Below are 16,334 nucleotides of genomic sequence, written 5' to 3'. Positions count from 1 at the left end.
AATCACTTTTCTATGTGCGTTGTGGATACCATACATTTGCTGATTGCAGTTCCTGATCACATATCCCTCCTGCCAAAGAAGACATGGAGCAATGGGATGATGATGTGGTTCTGCTCCTACTCCTTATTGCGGGAGGTGGGTGGAATTTGGGAAGAACTTTTTGACATGCCAAAGACAGCGGACCTTGAGGAGGAAACGACACTCCATTCAGGTCCTATCAAAGAGATATTGTGAATCCTGGTATTGCTTCAGTGCGCCCATGGGGTGGACCATCATTTCTGGTGCAGGATAATGAGCATGGTGTGGTGGGATGACCGACAACAACTTCTGAACTTCCAAATGAAGAAACAGACTTTCATGGAGCTATGTGAGGATTTTGCATCAAACCTCCAGCACCAGAACTCTTGAGTCAGGGACGCCATACTGGTGCAGAAGCAGGTGGCTATTGCCCTGTGGAAGCTGGCAACACTAGCGATATCAGTTTCATAACATTCTGGGGTTGAAGAGTCCGATGTTGGGGTCAGAACTGTGCAGGTTTATAAGGCAATTAACATTGTGATTTACCCACAGAAGGTTGGCATAAGCAATTCCAGAAATAATAGTTGGATTTCAGAGGATGGAATATCTGAACTGTGCAGGGGCCATCAATGTCACTCACATCCCATGTCCCAATACTTGTTCACAAAAAGGGGTAAGTGAATATGTGAACTGAAAAGGTTACTTGATTTTGCAAGGCTTAGCAGGTTATTCAGGCAGATTCATGAATACCAGTGTAGGAAACACTAGAAAGTTTCATGACAGCAGGGTGTTGAGATCAAGATTGTACTTGAAGGGGGAAGAAGGAACTCTGTTCCCCAGAAATGACATGGTTCTGTATGGTGTATTTGTGCTGTTATTTTGAGGATCCCACATACCTGCTCCCAACTTGGCTCATGAAATCATAAAACAACATTAAGGATCCTGGAATTCAGTTACAAACTCGGTAGCTGGAGAATGGTGGTGGAGTATGTGTTTGGAAGGCTGAAATCTTGTTGGCATTGCCTACACATCCATCTGGATGCCTAAGTGGACAACACCAATTGCATAATCGTCACTACCTGCTCACTCCATAAAGTTTGTGAGGGTAAAAAGGGCTCAGTATTAGTCTGGTTTACAAACTCTGTATAGACAGCTGGATCCCATCCACATGCACACTGGTCCTGGTTCCCAGCAAACAAGAGATGCCATATCTGCACACATCTTGGCACAGCAGGGAGACAGAGGGTGACATTTGCCTATGCTGAGGGACACTTTCACACCTTCTGCAGCTGTTGGAAAAGCACGAGGGAACATTGGCACATAGTTGTAAGGCTATATAGCTTTGTCAGGGTTTTATTCTTCTGTACCCAACAGTCATTAACCATTCATTACTGTGACAATTACATTACAGACAATTATAACAAGGAACCTCCACTGGGTTATCACCATAAGGTTGAATATGTGCTGTGGAGAGAGGTGGCTAAGTTGTAATGCTTTATGCAATGTTTCATTTTAAATGTTAACGCTTGTTTATAAACCTCTATTATCAGCAGCACTCAAGTGCTCTTAACCTTATAAACACTGGGTTTGGGGTGGATGTGCACATTTTTTTTTAACAGTTCATTGTCAGTGATGCTAACTGCACTTAGCAGCTGTTATGAAGCACTAATCCCAAGGTTAAAACTGGTCAAGATAGGGGAAAGGGGGAAGAAGAAGGCTGTTTAATCACTGGGTAGTGGCTGGTCTGAATTGTTGCTTTCATTATATTTATTTTTTTTTACATGTGAAGCAAGACACAAAGATATTTACCTACCCATTTTTCTGTGTTGAGAGTTATCTGCATGTAGCAATATTTTCTGTAAGCCCATAACACTAACTGCACCTTCCCCATCCTTCCCATGAATCCTTGGGACTTCAGATATTTTAACCTGGGCAGTGGGGTTGTGATACCACCAGACAGTTACACCATTGCAATTCATGTGCTGTGAGTTGTGGAGGCCCAATCCCAAATCAGAAAACATCTTATGTTCATCATACTTGGGAAGTTGGGTCCACACAACACTCAAAGAAATAACATTTATTGAAAATACTACGGAATGTGAAACTGAAATATTTTAAAAAGGCAATGTAGATAAACAAAACATAACAAGACTGAATCTGTGAACAACGGCCAAATGTTAATGTCTCTGCACCCATGTCCTTGCCCTCTGTAATGTTTGGCTTTGATATTTCCATTATAATGTTTAGATGCAAAATTTAAAAAAATATATAAGCCCAAGGTTCAGTACTTGATTAAGTTGAATCAGTTGGCAGATGAAATTCAATGTTGATAATTGCAAAGTAATGCACATTGGAAAACATAATCCCAACTATACATATAAAATATGAGATCTAAATTAGCTGTTACCACTCAAGAAAGAGATCTTGGAGTCATAATGGACAGTTCTCTGAAAACATCCACTCAACGTGCAGCAGCAGTCAAAAAAACGAACAGAATGTTGGGAATCATTAAGAAAGGGATAGATAATAAAACAGAAAATATCAAATTGCCTCTATATAAATCTATAGTACGCTCACATCTTGAATACTGCATGCAGATGTGGTCGCCCCAAATAAAAAAGATATATTGGAATTGGAAAAGGTTCAGAAAAGGGCAACAAAAATGATTAGGGGTATGCAATGGCTGCCATATGATGAGAAATTAATACGACTGGTACTTTTCCGCTTGGAAAAGAGATGACTAAAGGGGGATATGATAGAAATCTATAAAATCATGACTGATGTGGAAAAAGTAAATAAGGAAGTGTTATTTACTCCTTCTCGTAATACAAGAACTAGGGATCACCAAATTAAATTAATAGGCAGCAGGTTTCAAACAAACAAAAGGAAGTATTTTTTCACACAACGCACAGTCAACCTGTGGAACCCCTTGCCAAAGGATGTTGTGAAGGCCAAGACTATAACAAGGTTCAAAAAAGAACTAAATAAATTCATGGAGGATAGATCCATCAATGGCTATTAGCCAGGATGGATAGGGACGGTGTCCCTAGAAGCCTCTGTTTGCCAGAAGTTGGGAATGGGTGTCAGGGGTTGGATCACTTGATGATTACCTGTTCTGTTAATGCCCTCTGGGGCACCTGGCATTGGCCACTGTTGGAAGCAGGATACAGGGCTAGATGGACCTTTGGTCTGACCCAGTATGGCCATTCTTATGTTCAGTTACAGGTAGTGATGAAATTCAAAATTTATTATATGGAGATAAACCTAGCTCATAGAGCTGGAAGGGACCCTGAAAGGTCATCGAGTCCAGCCCCCTGCCTTCACTAGCAGGACCAAGTACTGATTTTTTCCCCAGATCCCTAAGTGATCCCTAATCTTCTGTACCCCAAAACTCAAATAACATCTACTTTTTATTGGGTATTAATATCAAACATAATTCTTATAATCATTTGCATCAATGCAAATTCTGCAGTTACCAATGTTCCAAAACATCCAAAAATTCTCCTCCAGCACTTGCTAAAACCAGTTAAAACAAAAACATATTTACTACATGACCCAAATTTATGCCTCAAGTCACTTCTATTAATACAACTTATTCACATATAATAACAAACTTAATTTTATCTAATACAAAGCCTACACTTTAGACCTAAAAGCCTGCTCCCTACTTTCATTTCAACACATTTTCAATTAGCATAAGCAAACATTATCCTTATGGTCTACACCTCCCCCTGACAAGGGGAGTGCAACTGGGGGGGGGGAGGGGAATTGTCCCTGGGGACATCTCTTATGCAGGGTTTGGTGGGTGGCCGTTTGGGGATTCCCATAGGCTCATCGTTCCCCTCATGGGTAGTCATTTTGAATACTAGTGGAGGGTGTGATCCCAGGAATCCTCTAGGCTTGTCCCAGTCACTCAAGAGGGTTGGGTCCTCTGCCTCAGCAGCACCTTGGGCAGCAGCCGACGGAGGAGGAGTGGGAAGTGGTGGTGGTGCCAGTTCACAGAGTGGTGCTGGGCTCAGATGAGCAGGTGGACCCCAAATACATTCAATCACCAGTTCCATGAGCCTCTCCATCAGGGAATGCTCCCTGTTCCTGTGGACATGCTCCCATTCCATAAAGCATTTCTCCTACTCCAAGAACAGATTCATCAGCATCTCTTCCTGCTGAAGAGCCTGAACTGAGCATGCCCCGAGGAACTCAAACTGCTCCTGATTCCTCCTTGTGGAAGGGGCACATACAATGATCTCTTCCAGAGCAACAGAGGGTCCTGTAGCACCTTTAAGACTAACAGATGTATTGGAGCATAAGCTTTTGTGGGTGAATGCTTTTTACAGATCTAGACTAACACGGCTACCCCTCTGATGCTCTTCCAGAGCGACTGTTTGAGTCTTTTGCCCTCCAGTTCAGGAGCCTCAGGTGCTTGATACATTCATTGCACTAGACTTGAGTCCACTGATTGCCATCTGCTCCAGCCTCTGAAATTTCCTGGGTGAGGTGAATGTTCCTGCCACTCCATGAGAAGTTGTGGAGGATGGTGTGCTCTGACCACAGATTGATCAGGTCCTGAGTGTGGTCAACAGGCCAGGTGACTGTTCTCAGAGTAGGAATAATGTTCACCTGTATTGATCAAAAGAGTACAGTGGAAAGCTGTTCTGATGTGGTCCCTGCAGTTTACTACTATCAGTGAAAATGGGGGGACAGGCAGAAAAGCATTCAGTGCATTGTGGGACTGAGGTGGATGACTATTGAAACTTGGTAGCCACCTTTTGCCCCCTATCCACACTGCACATTGGCACAGATGGGGCCATGCCACAGCCTTAGGCATGTACTTACTCACCCCCTTCGGGTGTACTAGCTTATTTACTCTCTACTCGTGTTGCGACTAGGGTTGCCAATCCTCACGGATTGGCTTGGAGTCTCCTGGAATCAGAATCAGTCTCCTGATGGCTACTGAAACCAATCCAGGAGATTTTAATAGGCCACTCAAATCCGGTTGGCGGTGCAGTGGAGCTAAAGCAGGCTCTCTATCTGCCATGGCTCTGCACGGCTCCTGGAAGCGACCAGCATGTCCGACTCTTAGGCACAGGAATGGCCAGGGGGTCTCTGCGCACTATCCCCACCCTGAGCACCAGCTCCACAGCTCCCATTGGCTGGGAACTGTGGCCAATGGGAGCTGTGGGGTGGTGCCTGCAGATAGGTAAGTGCTGCCTGACCAGAGCCTGCACTCCAAACCCCCTCCTGTACCCCAACCCCATGCTCTAGGCTCAGCCCAGAGCCCCCTCCAACACTTCAAACCCCTCAGGCCCTCCCCAGCCCAGAGCCTGCACCCCAACGCCCTGCCTCAGCCCTGTGAAAGTGAGTGAAGGCGGGGGAGAGTGAGCCATGGAGGAAGGAGGGATGGAGTGAATGGGGGCGGGGCCTCAGGGAAGGACCAGGGCAAGGGGATTTGGGTTTGTGCAATTAGATAGTTGGCAACCCTAGCTGAGACGCATGCTTCTGGAGTTTAGATGTGGGCAATATGAGGTTTATGGTACAACCCACACACATGGAAACATCACATACAGTTGCCAGTGTAGACTTACCCATAGAAGTGGATGATCACTTTTCATGTCTGAGCCAGCTCCTCTCTTCACTTCATTAGCACGGTCCAGCTTCAGACAGGGCAGCAGGCTTAAAACAGGTGGAGTTGGCTGCTACAACTATCTTCATAGCCCCTGGTGCAGGAGGTAGAGAGGGATATGTTGGGGACAGAGCGATTTGAACCCATTGTCACCTGCTAATGTATGATCCTTCGAGATACCCACATTATGCCTGAAGTTAGAGCAGTCTTCAGGCTGCTTCAACTGGAATCAGGGCTGGGGCAGAGAATCATAAGTGGTTCCTCGATGGTACCTCTCCAGCAATAGCTGGATGCAGCACAGAACCTGCTCTATACCTGAAGTCTGAAATCTAAGTCAGGGACAACACCTTCATTCAAATAACTGGATTTCAGATAAACCTATGTTGCATATGATCAGTCCTAAGCAAACTCTTCCAATGGTCACCAGGATGCAAGCAGCCATAGCTTTTCTGTAGGTTTTCTAAATCATCTGTCTGACCAATGCATCTGGCACTTAGGTTGTCCTCACAGACACTGTAATGGTTCTGTCTTTCTCTTGTAAATCCTTTATAAGCCTTTTACCACTTAGATACGGTTTCCTGAAGATATAGAAAACACGTCTTGGCTTCTCATTATTTATATCAGCTGCCTCCAGCCAGGACTGACCAGGGGTGGGGGCAAAAGGGGCAGTGTGCCCTCAGCCCCCTGTTTGAGAGGCTCCCAAACCTGAGTGGCACTGCCACCCAGCACACCAAGTGGCAATGCCCAGAGTGGGGAGCCAGGCCCAGATCCATGGGACAGGAGCTGCCACGGTGGTATGAATGTTGCATGGGCTCATACTGCAATGTCTTCCTGCCCCACCTTACACCCACTCAAAGCCTCCCCATTTTAGAAAACTGGGGGACTCCATTCAGATATAGTATTCCCTTTGCAGTGAGGCTTGCACACGTCATGGTTAACACTGAAATACAGCAGTTGTTTTTTAATGCCACCAAGATCTTGACAAAAATGAGATCATTCTAAAATATATATGATCCCTTCCCAGTACCATGGTAAAGAACTATTGTTCTTGGGAAAAGAAAAGTGCTTTTTTAATACGTTAGTTCTCTTATACAAGATCAGCATTGGTGGGTGGTTTGAGTGCTAAGATTGCGTTAGCCTATTTCTAAAGTATTCTATCATTATGTAACTTCTCTGCTTAGAGACTTTGAGTGAAAAGAAAATGGGCATATCATGGAAACTTAAATAATTGGACACATATCCACAGTTTGATATACTCTAGAATTGTACAGATTTCACAATCAAATGCAATATAAGGAAGATGGAATGAATATCAGGAACTGGCTAAAATTATGGATTAATCAGAGACATCAGATTTATGAAACTTTGGTAGAATTTAAAATATGGGTACACAGATGTAAGTAGAAATTTATAATCTGAGGGAGAGTTCTTAATTCTCCATAATTTGGGAGACTGTGGCAGTGGATTATTCTTAAAAGTCCCTTGGCATCCTTTCTCACAGAGAAATGAGATGTCTGGAAGAAATCTGAATGATGGCAAACAAGGAGCTCTGTGCTTGCTTGGAAAAAAAACTTGCCAACTCGTTGTCTATCACCAATTAGTGTCAGAATGAACAGCAAGCTTGAAAGCTGTCAATAGTTATACTTGGAGATATTGAAGTGCAGTAGTCATGTCTGAGAGAATGTCTGGGAGGGAGCAAGATTTCAATGAAATTCGATAAAATACAATGAAATTCCTATATTAACTGTAATGAAGCTCTCCCTAGACTCAGAGGCTTGTTGAGCTCTTAAAAGCAGATAATGTGTTTGCCAGCTGGGTGTTTTTTCTTTTTCCTCCAGAGCTCTCACAGGTTTATTAGTGAACACGTGTTATCAGGAGAGGGGAACTGGGGGAAAGATTTCAAATCCATGAAAAACCAATCCCTTTTAAAACCAGTGGAATGAAAATCACTTCAACATTTAAAAAAAAAATTACATTTCCCCCCCATTTTCCAACAGATCTATTTAGACTGATAGCTGTTACTAGATCCTTTTCCCTCCTGCCATGCACACCTTTGAATTGGTCTAATATCCACCTTACTAATCAGGGAACCATCCATTAAAGTGGCAGATATAACCCTTGCTATATTTCCCTGTTGTGTCAGCACTCACATTAAAAATTTACCAAGCAGGAAAATACAAAAGGAGACCAAATGGAGCAGTCTGGCTGTCTTTTCAAAATGCAACATACAGGAATCTAAGCTTGGAACTTGAATGCTAGTACACTGAAGGGAGATAGATAGATCCAACTCTGGAGAGTACATGGGTCATTCTACTATGATCCCTTTGGCCAGTACAGGATTGGTGTCTGAAAGAATGGTGTCTGTGTCCAGTGCTCATCTGAGAGAGCAGGCATATATCATCATGAGGCTGCATGGGTGAAAAAATAAAGAGTGAGACCTGGATATGAAAGTCAGAGCTCAATATAAATAGGAAACTAAGTATCCAAACAAGTCACCTTTAGTATACTTTACCTACAAAGTGGAATTTATTTGTTCTGTAAAATAGTTTACTAAACTTTTTCAAGATATTCAGTAGCACAGAAATGTTACTAAGTTGTTTCAAGCAACAGAGGGTCCTGTAGCACCTTTAAGACTAACAGAAGTATTGGGAGCATAAGCTTTCGTGGGTAAGAACCTCACCTGCCTCTGGAAATTTCCATTACTTGCATCTGAAGAAGTGAGGTTCTTACCCACGAAAGCTTATGCTCCCAATACTTCTGTTAGTCTTAAAGGTACCACAGGACCCTCTGTTGCTTTTTACAGATTCAGACTAACATGGCTACCCCTCTGATACTTAAGTTGTTTCAGTTTCCAGTACTGTACTTTACATTGTACTACTGTTTTTGAGCATTTCAAAAGCAGAATATGTTAATATCCAGTGATATATTCAGCTTAGAAAGAGGGGAAACAATTCCCCAAATCATTTTTTCTTTTACAATAGAGCATCCTATTGTATTGTTCAAATCCGAATCTTTGGGTAGGTAGGGTAATAGAATGTGTGTGGGTGGTTTGCATGTCTTCTGAGTGGCACGAATGAATATGTTGACAGAAGTACTAATTAATACTCAGGCACATTTCAAAGTAAATAACGTGATGTACAGACATTCGGTAATGGCTTTTGCTCACGAAACAAGGTGTGTTACAGGAAGAACAGATAATGCAGGTGTTACTTCAATCGTCATGAAATTGTGTGGGTTGTGCTGTGAACTGAAACATGTGCAATCACTTTCCAAGCTCATCTTCGTTTTAAAATAATTAATACAATAACAGTTGGGCTATTTTCTTGGTGAAGTTTCATATTTTATTTTCTGAAAAAGCAAATTTGGCAAATTCTCCATTATACCTATTACCTGGCCAACCTCACCTCAAAAAACAAACAACCAAAACAAACAAAACCCTCCACAAACCTGAAGAGATATCAGCCGTGTATAGATGGATTGGCTTTAAAAAAAAAGTGTTGCTACAGCACATTCTTAAAAATATCAGCAGTCTACATACCATTTGTGACAGGAAGTAGAAACTCACATTCAATAATGAATGTCTCCTTGTCTTCATTGCAACTACTACTGTTAGTTAATTTGTTCATGTATTATTTCTAACACTCCCTTCATTTACTTTGTGACCGGCGTTTCAGTGGGAGCCCCTTATTGGGAACTCCCCTGAAAAAAACCTTTCTAACTTTTTATAAGGTCACCAATTGTGACAATCAGTACCCTTATGTTCATCTTTTTTACAAGACTATGATAAATTTTGTACAAAATATGCCTTGTGAGGTATCATTTGAAAGCTCATGATTTTCTGAACATCATTGTCCAGGTAAAATATGCAACCTTGGATGTGAAGTTACAAAATTCTACTGTATAAGACATGTTCCAAATTTAGAAAAGTAGGCACAAAACATTTCCTCAGAGACAAAAGGCAAACTGACACCTCAGGCAAGTGTCAACATAATCAAATAGACAATCGCCTGGTTAAGTGGCCATTCTTTGGCAGGAAGAAGGGTATGAGCAAGAAATTTACATCTCGGCAATGGAACAGCTGGAGATTCCTGTGCAAACAGGCTGGCTGCTGCCTGAACCCCAGCTTGAGATGATTCTCAAAGAGGAGGGAGAGAGATAAAAATGGGGAACAGAGTCCCCAGATTATCTCTCTCCCCTCATCTCTACTCATGGCATCAGAAACACTTGAAAGACAAAAGAAGCATCATTGAACTGGGGGAAGGGGTCCTGGCTGAAAGAAATCCAGCCAGGCTGCTGTAAGCATGTGGTGAGAGAAACAGTTTGCTTTAAATTCACTTAGATTGTTAAGTTACATACTAGTTTGTGTTCTACCTTTTGTTTCTTTGTAACCAATTCTAACATTTATGCCTCATTATTTGTAATCACTTAAAATCTATCTTTCTGTAATTAATAAACTTGTTTTATTGTTTTATCTAAGCTAATGTGTTTGGATTGAACTGTTTGGGGAACTCCATTTGAGATAATCAATCATTTTTTATTAGTGAAATTATGGACTTTATATGAGCTTGTATTGTGCAGGAGAGTACTGGACAGTACAAGATACACATTTTTGGAAACAAGTCTGGGACTAGGAATTTGCTGATGTTTGTCTGTAACATAATTAATGGGTGTCTGGTTGGCTAGCTAGAGCACTCATACAGTATAAATTGTGGTGAAATATGTGCTGGAAGCTGTGTATGGGCAGATCAGGAGTGGTTGCTCTCACAGTGAAGCAGCATAAAAGGCACCCTAGGTTGAAGAATTTAGGGGACACAGCCATTCAAAAGTCCAGATTGTTTCCAGATTGTAATGTTAGACTCCTCATTGTGATATCTGAGCACCTTCTATGGAAAGTGAACATAAACAGAACAAAGACAGACAAAAGAGTAGAGCAAAAATATGTTCCTTGGTACTTTGAAAAGTGATGCTAGCACAGAGGGGGGTTGAGATAAAATATTTTAATTAGATTTTTGATAGTCACAGTATACACATCAGTAAATCTATGAACAATGCCAGGATATGAAAAACAAGGTAACGTACATTAAATCAAACACTGGTCTGCTATAGACATCAATGCAAAATATTCATGAGACAGGATATGTGGCTATGAGATGCTGGCATATTTGATGTAGACAGGTACATAATTATTAAAATAAACTTTGCAGTTATCTGAAGAACTCAGGGGGCTTTACAAGTATTTAAGTCTAAGCAACCCCATCATGTATGTAATATACTCACTTTATGCATGTGGCAAATTGAGGCAGAGAGGTTATGGGCCTTATCCAAATCCCTTTGTGGTCTGTCTAAAGTCATAAAGTGGATCAGTGACATGATTAAGAACAGAATACTGGAATCCTGGCTGCTAGCTTTATGCTCTAACCACTTGGTAATACTGCTTCCCAAGTTTAGCTAAAAACAGATTATTAGAAGACGTTATTCTAAGCTTTGTAATTTTAAATTATATATATATAGTAGGCTGCTAACTCATTACAGACCTGATTAAGTTTTCTCACAAAGCAAGAGGTCTATGTTTTAGTAAGTAGGTGCAAGAAGGAAAAGCACCTAGGAGTATGTATATCAGTGTTTATTACTTAAAAGCCAACACTGTGCTCAGTGCTTTATAAGAAAACTTAGTTTCTGCCCAGAGACCATTCCATTTTAAAAAGGAAACATGAGACCCATAGCATGGTGCTAGCATATTACACGCTAACCAGTGGCTCAGAGGGTTTAGAGTTTGCTTGTCTAAAAAGTTAGCATTTCTGCTCTGAATAACACAAACAAAACATAATCTTGTTTTGCTTTTTTCCTCCCCAGCACACAAAAGGAAAGGCTTTCTTGCTGTGTCTGTAAAGGACCAAGAAAGAAAAGGTGGTCAAATGCATTGGAACATGGGTCAATAACTGCTGACCACTGACCAACAACTGGAAACTGTGACAGCTGAAAAATCTCTTCCTACAACAGTGTGGCATCATAGCCCAGGATTGCATAGACAGATGGTATAATTGGCATAAGATTAAACATTCTAGAAGAAGGATTTTTGTTTTAAAGATATTCTTTGCCAGGAAACTGTCCTTCTATCCCTCATTTCTCTAGAAATAGTAGGTTTTGCAAGTGTAGCAGTTCAACAAAGCAGCTCTGCTGTGGAACTCATGGTAACGTCACAGAGCATGTAGCATTTCCCCAAGGAGGAAGCTTATTAACTGCAGGTGCTCCCTCTGGTAGCAGCTCACTAGATTTCTGAAATAACCCAAGGGAAACCAAGTGCTTGAGTTGTCTTCCTTTTTCTGGGAAGATTTGTCTAGAGCTAAACATTACATATAATTAGTTCACGAATTTGGAGCTAAATTGGGAAAGAATCAACTTAGGAAATTAAAGGAATATTTCAGCCTGACTAATACAGTGAACGTAAGATTCTAAAAATACATCTCTTTATTAAATACAGGAACACATACACAACCTGTCCTGGAAAGTCCATTTTCCATCTCTCATTTACTGTACCAGCAAGTCCCATTTTGTACATTAGAATTGGTTTGTTGCAGATGAGACCTTCCCCTCCCCCAGAAAATTGAACATAGCAGAACTGGCTTATCTTCAGTTTGATTTATGATTAAAACTCTTCAGCGTTTTCCATTTACCAGCTCTGAAAAGTCTGCTCTTAGCATCGAAGTGAAATAAGAGAGCGAGAGGAAGACTGTAGCATGAAGAGGTCTTTTGCAAGCGTTTGGGTTAAGAGAGCTGTGAACCAAACTGAAAAGAAAAAAACATTGATAATGGTACTGCTAGGGTTGAGGTTTTCTGAATGTGACATTATTATGGCTTGCCAGAAGGAGAATAGAACTCGTGTGTCTTAGGGGACTGTCCCAGAAGATTTATCAACTCTGACAAGTCACCCTAAAGAGAAAAGCCTGCCTTCTCATTATGAGGGAAAGTCAGCTAAAATGAAAGCATTTGGGACCATTTAACTCAAACAGTTAACTATCTCTTTTCATTTGCCTATTTTAAAATGTAGAAAGAAGATAAAAAGAAGACATTCACTTACGAGCTGACATAAAGCCTGTGTTTCTTCATCTCAATCCGCAGGAAACTCTAATTATAAATTCTGTGGTACACACCCATAGTACAATTCTGTAATTATCTGATGATTTGAAGAAGTGACATTTAAATAGCATGTTGCATGATGTAAGTATCTGCTTCTAACACATGTAGGACATATGTGTACCACATCTGGGGTCTTTATTGATGGCACATAAATTACCTTAATTTTCAAATGGGCGCAGATACATATGCAGAGGAGTTATCAATGTGAAACTGCAAAAGTATGTGAAATATAAAATGTATCACATGGTCTCACAATTTATGATGCAAACCAGACCACTTCACTGGCCTTCTGCATGCTTATCCAACTCCCACAGGTTACTTCTAATATGTTAAGACTGATCAGATTTAAACAACTGCCTGAGAAATGTTTCTTTTCCCCACTGGCCTGAGACTCAGGATCAATATACAGTGCTATACCAGTGACAGGTTTGACATCTTCTATCTTGCAGCTTTGTAAGCCTAGAAATAGAAGTGTTTTACTATTGACAATACAGATTCTTAAAGTTTCAGTGGACCTTCTTAGTATAGACTTTAGGCCACACTTCGAAGTCTAATATTTCTCAGCCTTCCAAAATACAAGCAAGTGCTGTGTCTCCTTTGGAAACTGGGAATATTCCCTTCCCAATGGTATAAAGCTTCTATTTCTATCCCTTCAATGTTCAGAGATATAAAAAGATCATTCCCTTAAGATAGGCCAGTGACAGCTTTTCTAATACCCACAACTGAATCCCTACTATACTGGATCTTGAATAAGTGTTATTTGGAGAGAAGGAGGAAGGGAATGTTATTGTGGAAGGTTGATTTTTTTTTTTTAAAAAAGATAAGTCCCCCAAAAATGTTTTAGCAACCAGAAGATGGTGAGATAGTAAAAGGTAGATGATAAGTTGAAAGAGTCATGTGATAAATTGTGGAACCATGCGATAAAATCCAGAGCCATACAACAGATATATTTATAACACATTTCTGTGATGTATTACATTGCTCTGTAACTGTCACACTGATAGCAGTTCTCACACGTGGTATAATTGGTATTGCTAACCCTAAGCATTCCAACATCATGAGACAGGCTGAAACATCATGAGATTTTAGAAAACATACATTCTGGATTCTTTTTACTTGATTTTTTTTATTCTCTATGGAACACTTAAAATGGCTTTAAGCTTTACTCTGAAACAACGAGGGCTAATAACTTTTTTAATGTGAGAATCTGAGCTTTCATTTTTTAATCACTTGACTTCGGGAGATGGGGCCATAAGAAAGACACAAACCATCACAAGAGTTGGCAACTATTAAATTAATAGTACTATATATGATCCTGCAGATCCTACTTGTAGACACAAAATTACATGGGAAATTCTGATACAATTGGAAGATAGCTCGATTAAAGTTAAATGATTCAAAGACTATCTTTCTATACTGATGCAACTGAAAGGATATGTACTACATAGAATGACACAGAAATGGCATTCATTTCCTCTCTAAACTAATATCTACTGATTAAATGCCCAATCCTGTTCCAGTGTTGGTCTGGTAAAGTTCCCATTGACAATAGGACCATCATTAGTGGATTGACACTAGCAGACAGTTAAAATCAATTGCACTCAATTTTAAGCAATTGTAATTTCAATTGGTTTAAAAATGAGTGTCTGCTAATGTTTCCTTCAATTAATATAAACTTTCAAAATTAATTATAGAAATGATCTCAGATATCCTTCATATTCAACTTCATAAGCAATCCTTTGAAAAGAGGGTGGGGCAAAGAATAGTCTTAACTGGATGCTGGTAGGTAGTGTATAGATTCCATGGTGACATGGTGCATTGGTCTCTGGAGGGATACCATTATAACATTAATAGTGAAATAGGGAATGGAGAATAAATTGCATAGTATTCAGATCATATTTGCCTATAAATTATGATGACCTGATTTTCAGAGGTGCTGAGGGCCCACCATTTCCATTAGTCATTTGTCACCCACAGTAGCTGATCAATTTGATTCAGCTCTTGTTACGAGTGTATCAATACTGTGTACTTTTTGTTTGCTTTGGGGGGAGGGGGCCAGCGGGTCTCCGTGCACTGCCCGCACCCGCAAGTGCTGCCCCTGCAGCTCCCATTGGCCGGTTCCCGGCTAACGGGAGCTGCAGGGATGGTGCTGGGGATGGGGGCAGCACGCGGAGTCGCCTCACCACCCCCTTCCTATCCCCCCAGGGGCTGCAGAGACGTGCCAACAGCCAGCCGCTTCCGGGAGTAGCGTGAGGCCAGCGCAGGCAGGCAGCCTGCCTGAGCCCTGCTGCATCACCGGACTTTTAGCAGCCCAGAGATCACAATCGACTGGCAGAGGCTCCAGGATCAATCAGTCGATTGCAATTGACAGGTTGGTAACTACTGGAGTATATTAACACTATGTCTGTTATGTGCAGATATCAGACTGTTCTCAATTCAAAGGAAAAAAAGTCTCTCCATACATTGTATAAGTTTTACATGACAGAACATTTAGAGATACATCACTAGCATTTCATGAAAATGTATCATCTTACTGTCATTTTCTGTGTTACTTTTAAGTCTTCTGGTTCATTACAACTGATTACCACAGGGAGTTTCCAAACTGATGTTTTATTAAATATTACTTAAGGACAAATTCTGCCCCCATCCTTAACTTCAACAAGCCCCCTAACCACAGAGGAAGTGAATTTGTGCTGCTGTGAGTGGGAAGGAGGAGTATCCCTGACACACCACATCTCTGTGGCATTTCACTGCACCTTAATGCCTGGATAGAATTTTGGAAGCAAACTATAGTAAGCAGAGGCTTATAGACAAGTGACTGCACAGCTCCAATGGCATTTTCTCCTCTGGAGCAGCAAAGCAGTTTCAGGGGTTTTGCAACTGTAAACCTACAGTAACTGCTCTCCACAGTTTACACTCACTGTTGCTCTGCAGAGCAGGAATTCCTTACCCAGCCAACTGTCAGACAAATATTTGCCATGCAGCACTTGTACTTTGGTTGTGCACTATGCATTATTTGGCTACAAAGCATATGGTGGGGTGGCCAAACTTTAGCTTGTGAGCTGCATGTGGCTCTTTTACAGTTAAAGTGTGGCTCTTGGAGGCCCCCAGAACGCCCCCCCCCCCTCCCAGTTTGGCCTGCAGTGGGGTGGTGGAGCTAGAGGCTTCTGACAGAGAGGACTGGTGCCTGCTGCGAGCAGGGGGACACAATTTAAAGGTTCACACACACACACACACCAGCTTGAGTCATGCTTCCCCAAGCACATACACCCCTCTTACCCTCAGCAGCCTCTTCCTGCAGCTCCCAGGTGTTATCTCTGTGTGGAGATGCAGGGGCAAACAGCTGGGAGCTGCAGGGAGGGGCCACTGCTTTAGCTCTGCATGGAAAGAAAGCAGCAGCCCTCCCAGCTGTTTGCCACTGACTTTCCCCATGGATACAGCTCCCAGATTGCCAGCTCAAGCAGCTGCCCTGCAGGGAGGAGGCCCAGCAGCACCATGTGACTGAGCAGGGCCAGCAAACCCTAGTAAAAATCTGGGCCCCCTCCATGTGTTGTCTCTG

At 41.6% G+C, this 16,334-nt stretch overlaps 1 long non-coding RNA gene across 1 annotated transcript; it reads right to left on the bottom strand.

The window, feature by feature from the left end:
- Positions 1–3,301: 3,301 nt before the first annotated feature.
- Positions 3,302–16,090, bottom strand: LOC117868582. Its single transcript, XR_004643664.1, has 3 exons — positions 16,055–16,090; positions 5,601–5,732; positions 3,302–4,635 (listed from the first exon to the last, which is right to left on the bottom strand). It is a non-coding gene; the product is annotated as an uncharacterized LOC117868582 (long non-coding RNA).
- Positions 16,091–16,334: the final 244 nt, after the last annotated feature.

This window comes from Trachemys scripta, chromosome 1 (assembly GCF_013100865.1).
Source record: "Trachemys scripta elegans isolate TJP31775 chromosome 1, CAS_Tse_1.0, whole genome shotgun sequence".
In the NCBI taxonomy this organism is placed as follows: Eukaryota; Metazoa; Chordata; order Testudines; family Emydidae; genus Trachemys; species Trachemys scripta.
Note: the sequence above shows the minus strand (reverse complement) of the source record. Positions and strands in the feature narration are given on the sequence as shown.